At 34.7% G+C, this 14,490-nt stretch overlaps 1 protein-coding gene and 1 non-coding gene across 7 annotated transcripts in view; one reads left to right on the top strand and one right to left on the bottom strand.

Moving 5' to 3' along the window:
• The window catches only part of RALGAPA1 (Ral GTPase activating protein catalytic subunit alpha 1), a 247,497-nt gene that overhangs the window by 16,543 nt on the left and 216,464 nt on the right, over positions 1-14,490 (top strand). The gene's annotated exons all lie outside the window — the stretch shown is intronic.
• Positions 1,881-2,030, bottom strand: LOC131837324 (U12 minor spliceosomal RNA). The gene has a single exon (XR_009355975.1). It is a non-coding gene; the product is annotated as a U12 minor spliceosomal RNA (small nuclear RNA).

Below are 14,490 nucleotides of genomic sequence, written 5' to 3'. Positions count from 1 at the left end.
GGAGTGGCAGGCAGACGAAGAGGGTGAAGCAGACTCCCAGTGGAGCAGGGAGCCTGATGTAGGGCTCGATCCCAGGACCCCAGGATCATGACCTGAGCTAAAGGCCTACGCTTAACTGACTGAGCCACCCAGATGCCCCAGTAAGAATTTATTTTTAAGAAATATAGTATGAACCCCTGGATGATCTCTTTTTTTTAAGTTTTATTTTTAATTCCAGTTAACATACAGTGCTATGTTAGTTTCAAGTGTACAGTATAGTGATTCCATACATGTTGCTCTTCATGAAAAGTGCATTCCTTGATCCCCATCACCTGTTTAACTCATCCCCCCATCCACCTCTCCTCTGATAACCATCAGTTTGTTTTCTGTAGTTGTGAATCTCTTTCTTGGTTGGTTTGTCTCTAGTTCTATCCATGTTGTTGCTAATGGCCAGATGATCTTGATGATGGTTTAGATTCTGTACTTTATTCTTAGTCTTTAGCCTACTAAAAAAGGATAAATTAGAAAATTATTTAAAAGTTACATTTTGGGAAAACAAGAATGAAAGGAAATAAAATTCATTGTTGGTATTTTAGGTCAAATAAACACAAGGAAATCCTTAAATTATGTCACCTAACAACATTATTTTTTCCCTTTTCACTCAAAACTGATGTAAAATAGCTAGGAAAAGGTACATTAGTGATACCAAAAATTTGTTGTCATTGTCTGAATCCTTTTAGAACATTAGGTTCGAGATTCCCAGTCACCTTTCCTTTTCCATTAATTGTCTTTAGAACCTTCTTGAGGCAAGTTGCTTTTTACAATAAACTGCTGCTTATAAAGATGCCATTTATTGTAAAATGTCTTCAAGGAAAATATGCATCTATTTGATGAATCTGTCTCTTTAAAGCTCTTAAAAATGTTGGGTCTGAGCAACCATTTGAATAAGTACATCGTGCTTTGCTAGATTTTAGGCAACTACAAAGGAGTAAAGGAGTTGATGGTACAGTGAAAAAATATGAAATAGTCTAAAAGAGAAAGATTGTAGGAATTTGTACTAGTATTTTCTTTTCCTTATTCATTGTAGTACGTTTTCCAAATGTGTGTATGTTTATTTTCAGTATCCAAAAGAATGCCTTTGAGTGTAGGAGGTTGAATTGAGAAATTATTTTCTATTTTAGAGGTCTAGATCCACAATAGTAGTAGCAACGTATTTGGATTATTTCGATTATTCTTCCATTGTCTGACCACTCAAAAAAAAAAAAAGACATTATTTTATAATAATAGTGGTATATTAATAGCTAGCTAGTGTTTGACCCTGTAAAAGTGAAGGTAATGCATTTGTTTTTTTGTTTTGTTTTTAATTTTTTAAAAGATTTTACTTATTTATTTGACACAGAGAAAGATCGCAAGTAGGCAGAGAGGCAGGCAGAGAGAGAGGGGGAAGCAGGCTCCCCACCGAGCAGAGAGCCTGATGCGGGGCTTGATCCCAGGACCCTGAGACCATGCATGACCTGAGCCGAAGGCAGAGGCTTATTAACCCTCTGAGCCACCCAGGCGCCCCAAGGTAATGCATTTGTTTGCGGTAAAAATGAGTAGTTGGTGATGTAATAGTTTGTAGTTTCTAGACTTAGAAAAAAAGTTCTTTTTTCCCCAGTCTAGTTTCTCTTCTTTTTCAGATTAATTTTTTTCCACACTAGCCTAGAGGTCCTACTAGCTCTAGATGTTTCATATAAATGGAATCATAAAATATATGGTCTTTGTGTTTGCTTTTTTTACTTAACATAATGTTTTCAAGGTTTTAGCATTTAATATTCCTTTTTATGGCTGAATAATATTCAGTTGTATAGATACCACTTATTACCTTCATACCAGTCTGCTCTTTGAGCTTTAAAAGGTGACAGGCAGATGGCCGCTCCCAGGCATCTCACAAAGTATGCAAGTTGCCTTAGGGAATAAGTTGACCCACTCAAAAATTTGTCTCATATTAGCAATGAGAATTTGGATATCACCTAGAATCATAATTTTCCTTACTCATAAGTTTAAGGCATTTATGGTGGTTTTGATTTACATTTCCATGATGGCTGTTGAGCATCTTTTCATGTGTTTATTGGCCATTTGTGTATATTGTTTGGAGAAATGTGTGTTCAAATTCTTCCCCCCCTTTTTAAAAACATTTTATTTATTAGAATGAGTGAGAGAGCACACGGGTACCTGTGGGGGGAGGGGCAGAGGTCAAGGGGGAAGTAGACTCCTCTGCTGACCAAGAGGTTGACACAGAGCTCTACACAGGGATCCATCTCAGGACCCTGAGATCATGACCTGAGCTAAAGGCAGATGCTTAATCCACTGAGTCACCCAAGTGTCCCAAAATCCTTTACCTTTTTTTTTTTTTTTTTTTTAAGATTTTATTTATTTATTTGAGAGAGTGACAGTGAGAGAGAGCATGAGCGAGGAGAAGGTCAGAGGGAGAAGCAGACTCCCCATGGAGCTGGGAGCCCGATGTGGGACTCAATCCCGGGACTCCGGGATCATGACCTGAGCCGAAGGCAGTCGTCCAACTAACTGAGCCACCCAGGCGTCCCTCCTTTACCTTTTTAATTTAATTAAATTTCATTTTATAGTTGAGTTCTGAGAATTGTATGTTGTGGATATTAGGCGCCTGTGAAATGTTTTATTTGCAAATATTTTCTCCTGTCTGTAGATTGTCTTATTTTCTTTTTTTTTTTCTTTATAGTATTCTTTGAAGCAAGAAAGTTGTGGGTTTTGTTGAAGTCCAATTTATTTTTTCCTTTGTTGTTTGTGCTTTCGTTCTCTTAAGTACAAAACAGTTGACTATTCAAGATCATGTTTTCTTCTAAGAGTTAGTTAATTTTAATTCTACATTTAGACTTTTGGTCCATTCTGTGTAAATTTTTGTATATGGTATGATGAGATAGTGATTCCATCTCATTCTTTTGCACATGGATATTCAGTTGTCCTAGCCCCATTTGTTGAAAAGCATATTTTTTCCCAAAGTGAGTTGTCTTAATACTCATGTTGAAAATCATTTGACCAGGGGCACCTGGGTGGCTCAGTGGGTTGAGCCGCTGCCTTTGGCTCGGGTCATGATCTCAGGGTCCTGGGATCGAGTCCCACATCGGGCTCTCTGCTCAGCAGGGAGCCTGCTTCCCTCTCTCTCTCTCTGCCTGCCTCTCAGTTGTGATTTCTCTCTGTCAAATAAATAAATAAAATCTTTAAAAAAAAAAAAGAAAAAATCATTTGACCATGTGAGAGTTTATTTCTGGACACTCAGTTCGGTCCCATTTGTCTCTGTTATCCCAATATCACACTGTCTTGATTACTATAATTTTACAGTAAGTTTTGAAATTCGAAAGTATCCGTTCTACATCTTTGCTCTTTTTATTCTTTTCTTTCTTTTTTTTTTTAAATTGAGGTATAATGGACACATAACATTATATTAGTTTCAGGTGTATAGCAGTATGATTCAGTATTTGTATTTGTGGTGAAATGATCATCACAAGTCCAGTTAACACCCGTCACTGTATGCATGATTACAAATATTTTTTTTTTCTTCTGCTGAGAACTTTTAACATCTGCTTTTTCAGCAACTTTAAAATATACAATACAGTTTTATTAGCTGTAGTCACCATGCTATACATTACATCCCCGTGATTTATTTATTTTACAACTGGAAGTGTGTTGTTTTTTTTCAAAATTGTTTTGATTAGTCTGGGTTCCTGGTATTTTCCTATGAATTTTAGGATCTGTTTGTTAATTTCTGCAAAAAGCCACTTACGATTTTGACAGAGATTTCATTGACTCTTTAGATATATTTGAGAGAGTATTTTTATCTTAACAATATTAATGCTTCTTGTCTGTGACAAAGAATATCTTTCAGTTTAATTCTTTTGTCTCTCAGTGATATTTCATAGTTTTTAGTATTTAAGTTTTTATTTCTTTCACTCCCAAATATCTTATTCTTTTCATGCTGTTGTAAATGGAATTGTTTTCTTATTTTCACTTGTGGATTATTCTTTGCTAGTAGATAGAAACACAGTTGATTTTGTATATTCATTTTGTATTCTGAAACCTGGATGAACTTTTTTTTTTTTTTTGCCCCTACAGATTTTTGTCTGTGTGGATTCCTTAGGATTTTTTATATACAAAATCATGTCATTTGTGAGTAGAGATGTAATGTTTCTTCTCCTTCTTCTTCCCTTTTTTTTTTTTTAACAATTTATATGACTTTTATTTATTTTTCATATCTAATTTCTTCAACTACTCCTTCCAGTACAGTGTTGAGTACCAACAGCAAAAGGGGACATCTTTGTTTTTTTTTTTGTTTTTAGAGGTAAAGCTTCCAGTCTTGTACCAGTCAGTATGAAGTTAGCTTTGGATTTTTCATAGATGCTCTTTATCCAGTTGAGGAAATTACTTTCTATTCCTAACTTTTTGAGTGTTTTTATCATGAAAGGATGTTGGATTTTGTCAAGCACTTTTTCTGTGTCTGTTGAGACAATTATTTGGGTTTTCATCTGTATATTAATATGGTGTATTGCCATGATTGATTTTCCTCTGTTGAACTGATCTTGCATTCTGGGATAAATCCCACTTGGTCATGGTGTATAGTACTTTTTATATATTGCCATATTCAGTTATACAGTATTTTGTTGAGGATTTCTGTATCTATATCAATAAGGGATATTTGTGTATTCTTGTAATGTTTTGGTTTTGGAATGAGGGTGTTATTGGCCTTATAGAGTGCGTTTTAAAGTTTTCTCTTTTTTTGAAGTGTTAATATGAAGCCATTTGGTTCTGGGCTTTTCTTTCAGGTCAGTTTTCCTTATTGCTCAGTCAGTCTTTTCTTATAGATCTACTCAGATTTTCTCCTTTTGAGTCAGTTTTGGTATTTTATGTCCTTCTAGGAATTTGTCTATCTCATATAGGTTATGTAATTTGCTAGTGTACATTGTTCATAGTATTCCTTTGTGATTTTTTAAATTTCTGTAAGGTTGTTAGTAATGTCCTTTTTTCCAATCCAGATTAGTAATTTTAATCTTCTCTCTTCTTGGACAGTATGACTAAAGTTTTTCAGTTGTGTTTTCATTGATGTTTTGTATTTTTTTTTCTCTATTTCAAATACCTCATTCTTTATTGTTTCTTTCTTTTCTGTATTCTTTAGTATTAGTGTGTTTTTATTTTTTGTTTTCTAGTTTCTTAAGGTAGAACATTAGGTTATTGATTTTGAGATCTTTACTTTCATTTAGGCATTTAAAACTGTACATTTTCCTCCTAGTGCTTATTTAGCTGAGTGCCATAAATGTTGTGTTTTCATTTACATGTCAAGGTATTTTCCCCCCCATGAGCGTGGAATGGAATGTCTTTCCATTTCTTTTGGTCATCTTTAATTTCCTCAGTGTTTCATAGCTTTCAGAGTACTTTCATCTCTTTGGTTAAATTTATTCCAAGGTATCTTGTTCTTGATGCAATGTAAATGGGATTGTTTTCTTAATTTTTCTTTCTGTTGCTGCATTATTAGTTTATAGTTGGTTAAACTAATAGAAGATAGGAGGCTGCTCTAAAATTCAGGCAAGAGACCCTGAGGTATAAAACTAAATGGTGGGGGGGATAGGGTATAGAGAGAAAGAAATACATTGCAGAAGTAAACTTAGCAAGAAAAATGAATGATTTGTTGAGGGGTGGGTGGTGGGGTGGGTGGTGAGAGTTAAAAAGACGGGGGAATAAATCTGAAATGTCAGAAATCTGAAAAACCAACCTAGGAAGGGAATACAAACGCTAGAGAAGATGAGGGGAGGTGGATTTACTTGGGGGCAAGATGAATGTGAGATACTTGTGAAATTGTAATTGGATAGGTAGTCCTCAGGAGAGGGCATGAAACAGAACCCATGGATTTGAGAGGTATTTGTATATAGATAGAGTTCATTTTGCAATATTTAATGAAGGTGGAAGAAGACATATATTTGACAGACCCCAACATTTAAAGGGAGGATACAGTGGAAGAAAAGTTGATAATGGAGATAGAAAAATGTAGAGGAAAAAAGAAAAAGGAGTGTTCACCCTCTTTTCTGATCACATCGAAGTTTCAGTTGGTCACTGTTACTAATATTCTCCCAATATTTTTACTTATATTTTCCCTTTAGCACACAATGTCCTGTTTAGTCCTAAACTTTAATATCACAGCCATTTACCTGTCTTGGTAAGTGGCATAGAGTAAGACATAGAATTCTTACCTGCCGCTTAGACCAACTTTGTTTCATCCTGGTTTCCTTGAATCTTTTTAGTTTAGTTTTTATTTTGTAATAAACTAAGTGAAGAGGTAGAATGAAGTTAATAGGGACCTATCATTTGAAGTTTCTGGGGGAATTAAGAAAACTGAAAGAAAAGTGTTTGGTTCACTCTTTAGAAAACAGTAGATGTCCAATAAATACTATCTTCTTTCCTCCACGTCTTCACAGCCATATCAGAATTATTTTCTTTCATTGCTGTCTGTTATGAGGAAAGCTGCTTGTACCAATTCACACTAACCATGAAGGGTGTTTAACTTCTTATACTTTGTGTTGGAATGGTTTCCTTTCACAAATGAATTTAATGAGTAAAATTTTAATTATTGTGGTGAAGCAAAGGAGGGTATAATTAACCAGGTAAAGAGAGATACTTTGGGGCAGTATGCATACAAGTGGACTAAATCCTCTGAACTCTTGGTATCTTTCACTGTTTACTTGTTCTGAATCTTAAAATAATCTTAAAATCAGGCTCTGTGTAGCTTTCAAGTAATGCTTTTTTTTTTTTTTTTTAAAGATTTTATTTATTTGACAGAGAGAGAGAAATCACAAGTAGGCAGAGAGGCAGGCAGAGAGAGGGGAGAAAGCAGGTTCCCCGCGGAGCAGAGAGCCCACGTGGGGCTCGATCCCAGGACCCTGGGATCATGACCTGAGCCGAAGGCAGAGGCTTTAACCCACTGAGCCACCCAGGTGCCCCTCAAGTAATTCTCTAAAAACACCATTCACTCTTATCCTTGGGCACCTGGGTGGCTCAGTGGGTTAGGCCACTGCCTTCGGCTCGGGTCGTGATCTCAGGGTCCTGGGATCGAGTCCTGCATCGGGCTCTCTGCTCAGCGGGGAGCCTGCTTCCTCCTCTCTCTCTCTCTCTGCCTACTTGTAATCTCTCTCTGTCAAATAAATAAGTAAAATCTTTAAAAAAAAAAAAACAAAACACCATTCACTCTTTCAGAATGAGTTTGATTTAAAATGGTAAGGAGGTTATTTTATGCTGTGGCCTACTGCCTGAAGTGTGGCTATTCTAATGTTGATTGAGAGCTGATTTGGAGCCATTTGGTAGTTTAGGATGACCTGGGCAAGTTAGCTAACTTCTCTCAGGTTTAGTTTCTTTATAAAAAGGAGATAATATATTTGTTTCAAAAACATAATTTGGAGAACAAGTAAGGCTATGTATATGTAACTGTAAAAGTGTTATCTACGCAAATGTAAAATATAAGTAAGCATAAGTGATTGTAATTGCTTTTGGCTTATACTCAATGCTTAGCTAATAGTATGATGTTTGATAAAACAGAATTGATTTTGCTCTTAAATGAAGCATTGTATCTTTGTCTAAATTAGATTCTCTTCAATATGTCTCATTTTCTCTATGCTCATTGTGGAATCCTTGAAGGCAGGAGAATAATTCTTATTGTATTTTATTTTATAGAGTTGAGTGAGATTTAGACATAATTACTTTGAGATCATGGTCGCTTACTAATGCTTCCTTTAGTGTTTTCTCTTTTCCTTTTTAGTTCCAGAAGTTATTATCTTGCTAGAGTTGTAACCATAATCACATGTTAGAAGCTTTTCTGCAGTTATTTTGAAACATCAGTTGATAAGGAGATAAGCTACATATCTTAAAACTACTTTGCTTTCCTTGAAATTTTAGTAGGTTTTTACTATGGTTTCTAGCAGGACGTTTGTTATGTGTATCTACTTTTTACAGCAAAGGAATATTAATAACATAAAGCAAACTTCTTAAACGTTTGAACAGGAGAAAGGTCCCTAGATTTATTTTGATGAATTAAATCACTCAGGACAGTTATCAATAGGGAAGTTAACTTGCCTGTCTGCTACATTGTTAAATACAAAAATGAGCTTGCCATCTTTATTCACTTTAAAATTGGTTCATTATATAAAAATGAAAATCAGTTTTAATGATTATTTTCTAGAAGTAAGTATTTCTAGTTGAAATTACTTCTTATGAAAATGAATGGAAATTGTCTTGAATCTGTATACAGGCATATGTGGGTTTCTGATTTGCATCAAACTTGAAGATTTTCAGCCATTAATTCTCCAAATATTTTTCTGCCTCTCCTCCTTGGAGTTTTCAATTACTTGTATTATTAGGCCACTTGAAGCTGTTCATTAATGTGCTTTTCAATTTTTTGGATTATAATTTTTCTTTTTCTTTTTTTTAAATTTTATTTTATTTTTTCAGTGTTCCAAGATTCATTGTTTATGCACCACACCCAGTGCTCCATGGAATACATGGGATTATCGTTTTTTGCTGTTTCTTTTGGGTAATTTATTGCTATGGCTTAATTCCAACTAGTTCAGTTTACACCGTATACATTGTAGTTTTTACCAATATAAGTTTGATTTGGATGTTTGTTTATGTTTTCCATTCTCAACTTCTTGGATACATGGAATACAGTTGGAGCAACTATTTTAATGCCCCTTTCTGCGCATTCTCACACCTGTGTTAAAATGTAGTTTAAATCTGATTTAATGATTATTGTCTTCATTATGAATTAGGTTTTATTGCTTTGCATGTCTGGTAATCATCAATTATATATAAGGCATTGTGAATTTTACCTTGTTGGGTCCTGGATATTTTGTATATCTATGAATTTTCTTGAGGTCTTTTCCTGTTCTGGGATTCACTTATTGGAAGCAGTTTGATCTTATGTATCTTGCTTTTCTGATACATGCGTTGGTTTTAAGTAGTGTCCAGTGTAGGGTGTTGCTCTGTGAAATACGAGTTTTTCTCATTTTCTTTGTGGGAATCGGCTTTCTTTTTGGCCTGTTTGAGTACCTGGGACTTTTATCTTTATTCCCTTTTATCACACTTCTTTTGTATGAGGGTTAGCTTTCATTATTAATGCTTAATTTATTTCCTTTCGGTCAGAGAGCATAGTTTGAGATCTGTGACTCTTGGTACTTTTTCTGTTTGTATCCTTACTTAGTTTTGTTAATATCCTAAATATCCCACTTTTGCGTAGAAAGATTTATTCTCTGTTAGATTTAGAGTTTTATTTAGTAGAGTTTTATTAGTTAAATACTAATTGTGTTCAGATCTTTTGTGGACTTACTAATCTTGTCTCTGTTAAGTAGGAAACAGATGTATAAAATCTACCACACAAATAGTTGGTTTGTTTCTCCTTAGAAATTTGCTTTATATATTGTGAAACTTTTCATTCAAATTTGGAATTAAAGCTTCATGGTAAATACAGCCTTCTATCAAAATACATAGACTCTCTTTAATTGTAGTAATTCTTGCCTTAGTATTTATTTAGACTTATCAAGGAATCAGCATTGATATTCAGTTAGTATCTAAGTGATACATTGTATTTCATTCCTTTAATCATTTTGGGTTAAAATTTTTGTTCTTAGTAAATACCTTAGTATTTGTGGGTGTCTTAAAATGCATTGTGATTACAACTATCTCTTAATTGAAGCATTTAATTCATTAACTTTTTTGGTAAATATTGTGTATTTATTTTTATTTTTATCACCTCATTCATCTTTATTGGGGTGGTTTTCTTTACTCATTTCTGTTAGCATAAGCTTTTCTATATTTTTCTCTTCCAGTGGTTAAGAATTTTGCATTCTGGGGCACCTGGGTGGCTCTGTAGGTTAAGCCTCTGCCTTTGGCTTGGGTCATGGTCTTGGGGTCCTGGGATGGACTCTCATCGGGCTCTGCTTGGTGGGGAGCGTGCTTCCCCCTCTTTCTCTGCCTGTCTCTCGATCTCTCTGTCTCTGTCAAATTAATAAATAAAATTTTTTTTAAAAAAGAGTTTTGCGGGACGCCTGGGTGGCTCAGTTGGTTGAGCAGCTGCCTTCGGCTCAGGTCATGATCCCAGCGTCCTGGGATCGAGTCCCACATCGGGCTCCTTGCTCCGCAGGGAGCCTGGTTCTCCCTCTGCCTCTGCCTTCCACTCTGTCTGCCTGTGCTCGCTCTCACTCTCTCTCTCTCTGACAAATAAATAAATAAAAAATCTTTAAAAAAAAAAAAAAAAAAAAAAAAAAAAAGAGTTTTGCATTCTGTTATTACTCTTTTAGTAATAAATACTCTTTTTAGTGGTAACTCAATACATTTCAGTAGCATACTGATATTAAAGTCAGAATTCATCAGTATTTTTATCATCCTTTCAACAAAGATCTTAAAATACTCTTTCTAGCATTTCGGTTTCATCTTTGACATTATTGTCTATTATTTTACTTCCTCCTGGTTGGTAACTTTAGTGTTAATTGTTTGTTTTTACCACTCAGTATTCATTTAGATTTACCCACGCATTTTCCAGTTTCTTGCTCAGGTTTGCTTTTCTCATTTCTATGTGAGTTTATTTCTCTTCTTTCAGAAATCTCATATTTCTTTGCATTTGAGTGAGGTTTTTCAAGTGTTAACCTCTAAGAATGTAGGAAAATGCCTTTTCTTCATTTTCATGTTATTGAATAGTACTTTTTAGCTGAGTATAGAACTTTAGATTGACTATTATTCGTCATTAGTTCTTTCAATATAAAGTTGCATTGTGTCACTGCTTCTGTTGGGCTGATAAGTCTGCTGTTAATTTTGATATTCTTATGTAGGTAATTTTTGTTGTTTTAATATCTCCATTTTCTTTTTGGTGTTAAGATGTATCCATGTGTAGATTTGTATTTATCCTGTTTGGGACTCAATATGCCATTTTAGATATTATTTTTTTGAATACTGTACATTTTCTTCCTGACACTTCTTAGGTAGTCTTATCCTTATCTTTTTCATCTTGTTATTCTCTGTGTTATTTTTGAGTAATAGCTTCAGTTCTGTGTTCCAGCTTCTCAGTTTCCTCCTTTGTCCTTTTTTCCTCTCCCTCTCATTTCTCAACTTATTTTCCTTTTCCCATTTAGCCCCTCTCCCTCTTTTGGAGCCTAATTGTATATTATTTATAATTTATCGATTTGTATTTTTCACCTCTCCTTCTTCCCTTCTTTGTTTTTTTTTTTGTCTGTTTGTTTTATTTCCTACCCTGCTTTCCCCCACTATGTAAATTTAGGGAACTGATGGTCAAAAATATTTAGTAAAAGAGTTTCTGTTTGCTGACTAGTTCATTATAAATAGAGGGAGTCAAAAGGAAATAAGTCTACGGCGCCTGGGTGGCTCAGTGGATTGGGCCGCTGCCTTCCGCTCAGGTCATGATCTCAGGGTCCTGGGATCGAGTCCCGCATCGGGCTCTCTGCTCGGCAGGGAGCCTGCTTCTCTCTCTCTCTCTGCCTGCCTCTCTGTCTACTTGTGATCTCTCTCTGTCAAATAAATAAATAAAATCTTAAAAAAAAAAAAAAGGAAATAAGTCTAATTTTAATTCAGTATCTTTTTAGCAAGTATGTAGTTACCAGGCTTTCCTAACATGCTCTGTGAGAAGGAAATGAAGAGACTGTCTTGGCTTCTAAATTAGGTTATAAAATCTTGAGTTGATTCATGTTTGCTTTTGTTTTGTTTTGCTTTGTTATTGTTCTCTTATTTTCTTCTTACCTCTGGAACATTAGTTACGTTTGAAACATTAACTTCAGGAAATGTAGAGCTAATTATAGTAGCTTATTTATTCTAATTTCATAGTCTTTGTTACTCTAAACTGCTGTGTGGGGAAAAATAGAATACTTTTCCTGTTTTTCTCAGTTGCATATGTTTTTATTTTGAAAGTCTATGAAATATGTTTAACTAGTATTTGATGGCTTCATATCTTCCTATGATGGATAATTAATTACTAGTGTTCTATTCCTGTTACACTGGAGGCTGAATAACATATATTTTAAGTGCGTGGACAGTAGTAGATCCCGGCTGTATGGTTTAAATCCCTGTCTCTGTTTTTTACTAGCTGAATTACTTACTCTGTGCCTGTTTCCTCATCTACAAAATAGGGATAATAATAGTACTTATTTCATAGTGTCATTGTGAGAATTATAGAAAATAATTTCAGTAAATCACATCCAATATGTTGGACATAGAGTCTCTAACATATAGGAAATATTCACTTTGTGTTAGCCATTATGTTTTTCTAGTTCTTTGAAAAAGTCACACAGGTAGTGTTACTGATAGGAGTGAAATTTTGGTGTTCTAATTACAGTCTAGATGAAGCAATGTTTTACCTGTCAGGAGGTTATGCAATCTTTTCTAGTATAAAAATTTTCAAGCTAATAAATGAATCTAATAAAGTTAAAATAACCTGTTTTATCAATAATAAAACATATTTGAGTACATATGTGCTGAGCACTGTGTTAGGTTTTGGGAATACTAAGGTAGACACAGTTTATATTCTAAAAAAGCTATAGACTAGTCCTGGAAAGAAGACAAAAAAACACGTAAAATGTAATTATTTCCATAAGATAGAAATGTAGAGAATCCAAGGGAATATAGAGGAGAGGGCATCCATCCTTTCCTTTGGGAGGGCAGAGCAAAAGGGAAAGTCTTGGAAAATTCCACATACAAGATGTCACTAAAAAATCATTATGATTATTCACAGGGTAAGATATTACATGAAAGAGTTTAAAGTGCTATCTATATGTTGTTTACTATTAATTTTATTCTGAAATCTTTTATTGAGCCTTAGAGCATTTCAAGAAATTAACTGATATTTAACTTTAATTTGAGTTTCATAACAATTAATAGTGTATTCTTCATCTCACTTCCAGCTTCATAAATCTTTGCTGTTTTTTCAGTGCCTTTTTAAAATTTATTTTTCATTATAAAAGAAATGTGTTTTTTATTTTTGAAGATTTTTTATTCATTTATTTGACAGGCAGAGATCACAAGTAGACAGAGAGGCAGGCAGAGAGAGAGAGGAGGAAGCAGGCTCCCTGCTGAGCAGAGAACCCGATGCGGGGTTCCATCCCAGGTCCCCGAGACCATATCCTGAGCCAAAGGAAGAGGCTTTAACCCACTGAGCCACCCAGGCGCCCAAAATGTGTGCTTTTTTAATTTTTTAAAAAGATTTTATTTATTTAAGTGAGAGAGAGAGAGAGCATGAGCAGGGGAGGGAGAGGGAAAAAGGAGAGGGGAAAAACAGGCTCCCCACTGAGCAGGGAGCCCCAACATGCGGCTCCATCCCAGGACCCCGAGATCATGACCTGAATTGAAGGCAGATGCTGAAGCAACTGAGCCTCCCAGGTGCCCCAGAAATAAGTCCTTTTTGCAAACAAAATTGAATAATAGGAAGTATATATTAAAAGTAAAAGTTCCCTCTTCCCCTTTTTCTTCAACCTTCTCAGTCCCTGAAAATAACTCAAACAAGATGTATAGTATGTATACGTCTGTTTCTTGCTTTGAATAATAATTTGTCTCCTTTACTTTACATTCAAGGCATTTTATGACATATTTCAAGGCTGTTTTTTCAATTTTATTTTTATCAAAATGTTTTGGGCTCTAGCCAAAGTGAATTATTTTTCTGTATCCTGTCATGTTTCCTACTTTCCTCATTTTGTTGTCTTTGCTAATGCCTAGAATGCCCTTCACCACTTCATGTTCAAAGCCCTTACTATCCTTAAAAGTCTTTTCAAATAAAAAATCCTGTGTTAAGCTTTCCTACTTTCCCTACTTCCACCCCTTTTTAGCTTTGAAAGTAATTTTTGTTTCTAAATTGCCAATGTATTTTGTAACTTCACTTTCAGTACCTAACACTTTCTGATGTGCATATAGCTATATGTTTGATTTTGTGTGCGCTGGACTATACTGACAATTCCTTTAAAGCAATATTATCTGTTCGAGCTTTGTAATACTTAAGTGCCTATTTATAAAGTCTGTTGTTATATACTTATTTACTGAGTAAATGTGTTTTGGAAAGATAAGATATATAATTATTCTAGAAATACTGATTTTAAACTCTTGGGGATAAGTTGAGAGAAGCATAGCTGTGAATTGAAATTAGAACTTGACTCTTTCTTTGGTTTGGTTAAATACTCAAAATAAATTTCAAATAAATCTCTGAGACATTGTTTTGTATGTGTGTTTTTTTTTTTTAGGAAACAAATATTATGATAACCTGATTTAACCTTTTTTTTTTTAAGATTTTATTTATTTACTTGAGAAAGTTACAGAGCACATAATGGGCTGGGAAGGGCAGAAGGAGAAGGGCACAGGGCTGGATCCCAGGATGAGGAACCTGAGATCATAACCTGAGCAAAGGCACAAACTTACTCAATTGACTGAGCCGCCCAGGTGCCCTTTAACCTGTTTTTAAATTTAAAAATTTTT

This window comes from Mustela lutreola, chromosome 7 (genome assembly GCF_030435805.1).
Source record: "Mustela lutreola isolate mMusLut2 chromosome 7, mMusLut2.pri, whole genome shotgun sequence".
NCBI classification, from domain to species: Eukaryota; Metazoa; Chordata; class Mammalia; order Carnivora; family Mustelidae; genus Mustela; species Mustela lutreola.
The sequence above is the reverse complement of the archived record's forward strand: the minus strand, read 5'-3'. Positions and strand labels throughout refer to the sequence as shown.